This window comes from Oncorhynchus kisutch, linkage group LG22, assembly GCF_002021735.2.
Source record: "Oncorhynchus kisutch isolate 150728-3 linkage group LG22, Okis_V2, whole genome shotgun sequence".
Classification (NCBI taxonomy): domain Eukaryota; kingdom Metazoa; phylum Chordata; class Actinopteri; order Salmoniformes; family Salmonidae; genus Oncorhynchus; species Oncorhynchus kisutch.
The window spans coordinates 9,229,220-9,236,868 of record NC_034195.2 but is presented as its reverse complement, the minus strand read 5'-3'; the positions used below and the strand labels follow the sequence as shown (position 1 = coordinate 9,236,868).

Below are 7,649 nucleotides of genomic sequence, written 5' to 3'. Positions count from 1 at the left end.
CAAAGGAGAAAACACAACCAAAACTAAACAGTCCTATTAAGTGACAAAACACAAAACAGGAAACAACTACCCACAACCCATAGTGGGAAAACAGGCTGCCTAAGTATGGTTCTCAATCAGAGACAACAATAAACAGCTGCCTCTGATTGGGAACCATACCAGGCCAAACACAGAAATACAAAAACATAGAACAACACATAGAATGTCCACCCCAACTCACGCCCTGACCAAACTAAAATGGCGACATAAAAAAAGGACAGGAAGGTCAGGAAGTGACAGTATGTACAGTATGTACACTTACGACTTCAACTGTAATTAATAATAATCAATGTATTATCAATTATTTAGTAAATAGATAATTAAACCAAATTTTGTATTGCTGATTCAACTTGTTAGCCAGGGTTCATGAAGATAATTTTACAACGTTCAGATGAGACTGAATAAAGTGACGATTGATAATTGACTGCTATTGATATAAAATATTACCAGGTCTTTAAGAGTTTATTCAGAAGATAACAGCTCTATAATCATTCTTCCGTGGTGCCCCGACTTCCTAGTTAATTACATTTACATGATTCGTTTAATGAGGTAATATTAATGAAATATCACTTAATCCATAGCAAAGACACAACATACGGCTAAAGTTGTTTGGGATATGTAGTACCCCATGTAAGTGAATTCTCCTTTTTCGCAGAATCATAAACGTATGATTACAAAAACTGATTGATTCTTTGCAATCACGTTTCATCTTATGGTATTTCTAAAATAGCACAGGAAGTTAATAATAAGGCTAACTCTTTGGAAGTCATAGCTAATAGTACAGTTGAGAGTCTTGAGTTAAGAGCTGAGATGGTTGTCATTTGGACTGTGGTGATGCAAAATCATTTGACCCTTGATTATCCCTTGATGATCATAAGATTCATCAACCGTGTCTTTTGGAGATGGGTGTCAGTGGTGTTCACAAGAACGTGGTGGGGATCACAAGGGTCTTCATCATCACACCAAGCCTCATGATTGTGGTCAATGTGCCAGTGGTAACTGTCCCCGGTGCTGTAACGAACCATGCTCTCTCAGATGTGGTATCACACCTGTTAAGACCTTTTCTATAACTTTATGTGAAGTCTATTTCTTATTGCAACGGGCAAGTAAAATATGCCCGTTGTGTTTTATAGAAATGCAAGGTGTTTAATGTGAATGATTACTGGTAAATGTTTTTTATTCTGTATTTTTTTCATGTTTTCTAAAAATAAATTTGAACTATATTTATTTTTAAAATGGTCTGGGGGGTAGTGTAAGAATATTTAGAGAAATACATAACGCAGCGTTTGAGAGGACTAATAGTCAATAGCGAATTGTGTTTCAGTTCAACATCTGTTCAGAATCTGTGGAATGTCACTCCTGAACTCAGAGCGACATGTGCTACGTGGGCCACGTTTTCATTGGTCTGTACATTGAGTCTGGAGTGGGATACTTTTTATTTGGTCATTGGCCAAGTTGTACTGCAAGGACTTCTGATTGGTCAACCCCAGGCTAGGGTGGGGGGGTTAAAAATGCATCCTGTTCCTTTTAGTTCGGTGGGGAAAAGCTGAGGACAGGGGGAGACTGAACATCTGACTCCCAGCATAACATCTTGAATTGTCCTCTCTGAATAAACCTATTTTTCTCCCCCTGATTTTCTTTGGAGTTTGTGTTCATTGAAGAATAACTGCTAACAGCACTCAGAGTTTCCCACGCCAGCGAGCTCCGGACAGACAGACACAGCTGTAGACTATTTGCGCAAAGGATAAGAAGTAATCAGGTAGGCCTATTTTATGATGTTTCCACCAGATCAGAGCATGACAATGTTTCTCCTTTCATGCTGAGCGGTTATTGAAAGGGAGAGAGCTGAAAATATTTCTCAAATAGGTTTTGTTGAGGAACTATTGTGATTTTCAATGTAAAAACAGACTTATTGTACTTGCTGTTTGAGGTGAAGAAAAAAGTTAAGATAATCAGAAATTGTTTCAGATCCCCAAATGGGCACATTTATAGGCATACATTAGCGCGCAGGCCAGGTAGCCTAGGCCTTCTTCTATGCATAATCAGGTGCGTGTCCTCACTCAAGATTGACAGGAGCACTCCAAATAAAAGACAATGAATAAATTGACAACTTGTAAATGGCATGAAATAAAGCAACAACAAAAAATCTCACAAGTGTAAACTTGGTTGTGTGCTCTGCAAACAACGTGTCCACTAATACAATGACAACGGTAACATTGGAATAATACATTAACAGAGACGACCGTAACCAAACAAACATTGTATATTAGAAATTATGGGAATTAACGGTAAATGTACTACTGTTGACACTAGTGTCCCATCACTGCGGCCTCGGCAATGGATTAGTCCACTGAGACAGGCGTGAATCAGACAGGTGTCTGGTGTGCCATACATGTTTTTATATATCATTTTCACTGCTCTACTAAAAAAATCTTGGTCAACCAACAGCCTATCGACCAAACAATCGACGAGTCGACTAAATGGGGTCAGCCATATAGTAATTACGAATATAGTTAGGATTTTGTACATTAAGTTTTACCTGACTGGTAGATTAACAGGTAGAGTAGGGAACTATGTAACATTCAAGGGCATGAGGTTATGAGGTCAAATCCCAGTGAAGACATGCTATTATTTTATTGTTTTATGTGAAACCACAATTTATGCACCGTTTCTCAAATAATTTGTTTTATTTAGTATAGTATTAAGCATCCGGCTGAAATAAAATATATTTTGAGATTTGTTGGTATTTCGGAATTAAGTAAACATGATGATAAAACAATTGATGAAAATGTATATTTTCTTTAGTTTATCATACTACCACAACATGTTTATACATTTTCACAAAAAAATGACATCCATCAATAATTTCAAATCTCACTACAATAAATGACACAAAATGTAATAGCCCATTTCATAGAGAATGTTCCAAACTGGACAACATTTAGTAGCTTACTTTGAAGAGATCTAAATATGCGTTTGCTAGTCTAAAGTCAGTGTACTAGTCTAACTGACCTTTCCCAAAAGTCAGACTCTTCCCACATGCCAAAACATTTTTCTGCACTTTGGTGAATGCTATTGATATGGTGTAAATGTTTTATTCTAGTTTCTACATTTTTCTAAAGCCATTTTATGTACATCTTCAATATTTTACAGAAAAATGACCATGAAGGCCTCAGTCTCCTCTGAACAGTTCATGTTGAGATGTGTCTGTTACTTGAACTCTGTGAACCAGCAAAGGTAAGTCTAGCTCTTCCTTTCCTGTGGCGGTCCCCATGACAACCAGTTTCATCATAGTGCTTGATGGTTTTTCCGACTGCACTTGAAGAAACATTCAGTGTTGTTTCCATAATATGGACTTGGTCTTTTACCAAATAGGGCTATATTCTGTATACCACCCCTACCTTGTCACAACACAACTGATTGGCTCAAACGCATTAAGAAAGAAAGAAATTCCACAAATTAACTTGTTAATTGAAATGCATTTCAGGTGACTACCTCATGAAGCTGGTTGAGAGAATGCCAAGAGTATGCAAAGATGTCATCAAGGCAAAGGGTGGCTACGTTGAAGAATCTCAAATATAAAATAGATTTTAGTTTGTTTAAAACTTTTTTGATTACTGTGTTATTTCATCGTTTTAATGTCTTCCCTATTATTCTACAATGTAAAAAATAGTAAAAATAAATAAAAACCCTGCAATGTGTCCAAACTTTATAAAGAAAAGGTAATATATTTGTGTCATCATTCAACCGGTAAATAGTGATTGAGATATGATTAAGGGTAAAAACGTACCCTATGAGGGTGTGGTGACTGGCCGTAAAGGTGTTTAAAACAACAATACTTTATTGAAACACTGACAAAGCGTTTTTCCTGCCATAGTTTCTGTATATAGCTGAGGGATGGGTCTGGAATAAATGGAACCACTCTAAAATCCATAGACTAAACCATGGAAAAAAGGACTGACCATCCATGATATCAAAACTATAGTTTTAACCATGTTTTTAGGATATACAGTGTTATTTTTACATGTACTGTTTACAAATACTAGAGTAAATCTGGAGTTTTCTGACTTGTGAAACTTGTAAATTCGAAGAAAAAAAATTCACGTGTGAAAGTGATATTTAAAAAGGGGGTGTTAGCATGTGAAATCTGAATGTAGTACATTTAAGCTCAACATGTGACAATTCTGTGGCTCGTGAAAATGTGAAAAATGCACATTTGATGTGTTTTCTTGTAAGGGAGTCTTTGCAATTCTACCTTGAAATCAGCATGCTTTCTCTATCTGCCTTTAGTCATATAGGGCAAGCTAAGCGGCTGAACAATTCCTAAATAATGCAATTAAAAGTACAGGCTATTACATTGTCCTAAATTCATCCATGGATTTCAATATGCATTGTGTACAATTTTCCTAATTTGAGATCTTAATTTAAATCATAAGTACACATAAACCCATCATTGTTTTATTATTTGTGAAAAACTGAGTTAAACACTCATGGTCTAAAATAGGCCTACTGAAATCGACAATGAACCTCACATGGGACATTCATTCATAATGATCCCCCTTTGAAGAGGACATGATAAGACAGATCTCAAGGGACAGAACATACAGCTTTCTTTTCAGAACAAAGAACTGCCTCAACTGAGTCCATTATTAAATGCAAGCTTGTGTTACATTTCTCTGAGCTGGTCATCTGACATCCCTTATAATATGGCCATTACCTTCTAAGAGGACTACATTTGGAGTTGAAAAAGCACCGGAAACTCAGATATTTTAGTAAATCATTCATTAATGCCAATGGGAGAATAATTCAAGTAAAGTGCATGGAACTAAACTCAGAATACCACCCAGAGATCATTTGTTTTTTTGACCAATGTGAGACTACTCTGGCAGCAGCACACACTTGCTCCTTCATTGGTTTGCTATGTCAGCTTTCGGTATACACTTTTGACTTTCCTCTATGCTCACTGCAAATGATGTCTAATAGTATTTGGGTCAAAGAATAGGCTAGTGCAGTTTGTGAATAAGTATGTGGGCACAATGCTTAGGCAATGCTGTCCCAAAGGGCACAAAAATCCAATGAAAAAGCGCCTTGGAGGCAAAACATTTATGTAAAATGTTTCTCTTATTGGATGATGAGGTTGTTTCCCCAGCCTGTATCCCTACTGCATATATATTGTATGTCACGCGACTGCATGGTCAATGGTATGACAATAATAATGTTTGTGGAGTAACATCTTTGCTGTTAGCCACAGATGTTACTGTATAGCTGAAATGTACAATTAAGACATGAAACAAAATGTAGACGTTCTGCCACTTGTTCTTAATTTGTAGACAATAAGAAGTACTGTACTTCAAATAAGTACCAGCTTATTATTCAAAAACAAACATTTCAACAAAGCCTCCTGTGAAGATTAACAGGCATGTATGGCCTATGTTGAATCAATTGAATCTCACTCTACTTTGCAGACTGTTATACTCTAGTTTTTTGACAGTAATTAAAAATACAACTATTTCAAACATGGTTTTGAAGTCGATTGGGTGGTAAAAAACCTGTCAATCATTCCGATCAGATTGACTACAATTGAATTAAGGTATATCCTTTGTGGCGTTGTATTGGAACCAGAGGTCATGTGGATAATTGCTATTTTCCTGAGCTCTCTGCTTAACCAAGTACAACATTTCAATGGGCCATTAAAATGCAAATTGTTACATTAATTGTACACTTGGGTGTGTTAACTGCTGAACGCTGCATTGTGTTTGCCTAGGTAAATAAAGAACACACAGTTAGAGATCATGGCACACTGATTGAGAAGCTTTAATTAGACAGTGTTCTATTACATTAGAATTAAATAAAAGTCTTTACTTTCTACTATACATGATAGACATGTTTTTCAGATGTTTTATTGTACTGTTACATACAGTGCTTTTGTAAAGTATTCAGACCCCTCGAGTTCTTCGACATTTTGTTATGTTACAGCCTTATTCTAAAAATAATTACATAATTTTTTCCCCTCATCAATCTACACATAAGGAATTGTCCTTAGAGCTCAGAAACAGGATTGTGTCAAGGTGTGCCAACAGGACAATAACCCTAAGCACACGGCCAAGACAACACAGGAGTGGCTTCGGGACAAATCTTTGAATGTCCTTGAGTGGCCCAGCCAGATTCCGGACTTGAACCCAATCGAACATCTCTGGAGAGACCTGAAAAAAGCTGTCTCAACCTGACAGAGCTTGAGAGGATCTACAGAGAAGAATGGGAGAAACTCTCCAAATACAGGTCTGTCAAGCTTATCATACCCAAGAAGACTTGAGGCTATAATCGCTGCCAAAGGTGCTTCAACAAAGTGTTGAGTAAAGGGTCTGAATGCTTTTTCCTTTTTTTATGAATTTGCAAACATTTCTATAAACCTGTTTTTGCTTTGTTATTATGGGATATTCTGTGTAGATGAATTAGTTTTTTATATTTTAGAATAAGGCTGTAACATAATGTGGAAAAAGTCAAGGGGTCTGAATACTTTCTGAATGCCAGTGGTGTAAAGTACTGAAGTAAAAATACTTTGAAATACTACTTAGTCATTTTTGGGGTATCTGTACTTTACTTCATTATTTATATTTTTGACAACTTTTACTTCAATACATTCCTAAAGAAAACAATGTATTATTTACTCCATACATTTTCCCTGACACCCAAAAGTACTAGTTACATTTTGAATGCTTAGCAGGACAGGAAGATGGTCCAATTCACACACTTACCAAGAGAATATCCCTGGCATCTCTACTGCCTCTGATCTTTGTTTGTAAATGCACTGTATAACATAATAAAACAGAACAAAAGGATTGTGTGGCGATGTTTCAGGGACATTTACTCTTTGTTTGAGCCAGAAACAAAGCATTGGGTGTTCAATAAACAAAACAAAACGATTATTCAGACAGGTGTAAGCAGCTACATAATTACATGCTAATTGCACATTCTATCTGTTATCCAGCTCTGTTGTCTCCTCTCTCCATTCAGACCACATTCAACACTAACTAGGTGTCAACAAGGCTGCAATGGGAAGTGCTGTCTCCATGCATCAGTCATCTCCCGCAAATACAGAGCATCCTCAGTGACGCAGCCCTCGTGTCAGTGTGTGGGTCATCGGATATGTCTGCTTTACGTGGACATAGCCGTGCCATCTACCGCGTCAATCATACTTGCCAGATCTGGTGAACTTGTCAGCTGCAGGATGCACTGTTTATCTTTCTAACCAAGTCCATGGTGTCAGAAATCCTTTGGCCAAAATCTATGTCTCCCTCTGGTCAGAGTGTAGTTTGACCAGCAGTAAGTCCCTTGCTGAAGGTGAATATAAACAAATCCACTCTCCATTGAAATCCCCTGGAATAGGATCTGTTAACTTTGGTTTGACAGACCCGCAAGGTATTTTGTTTCGTTCTGACAAATGCCTACATCAGACTTCTCAGTCCTAATGATTTGGTCAACCCTAAGACTAGTGTTTCCTTGTGCCTTCCCCCATTCCCGTTGTCATCCTCCTCTTTTGATGGGATTAGTAGCTTAGTTTTTAGAGTGAATAGTGGTGGTTAGCCAGGTGAAGCCTGTTGCAGGTTACA

General features: G+C 37.2%; 1 long non-coding RNA gene across 1 annotated transcript; it reads left to right on the top strand.

Moving 5' to 3' along the window:
* Positions 1 to 1,573: 1,573 nt before the first annotated feature.
* Positions 1,574 to 6,030, top strand: LOC116356350 (uncharacterized). The gene is made up of 3 exons (XR_004204865.1): positions 1,574 to 1,798; positions 3,193 to 3,276; positions 3,527 to 6,030. It is a non-coding gene; the product is annotated as an uncharacterized LOC116356350 (long non-coding RNA).
* Positions 6,031 to 7,649: the final 1,619 nt, after the last annotated feature.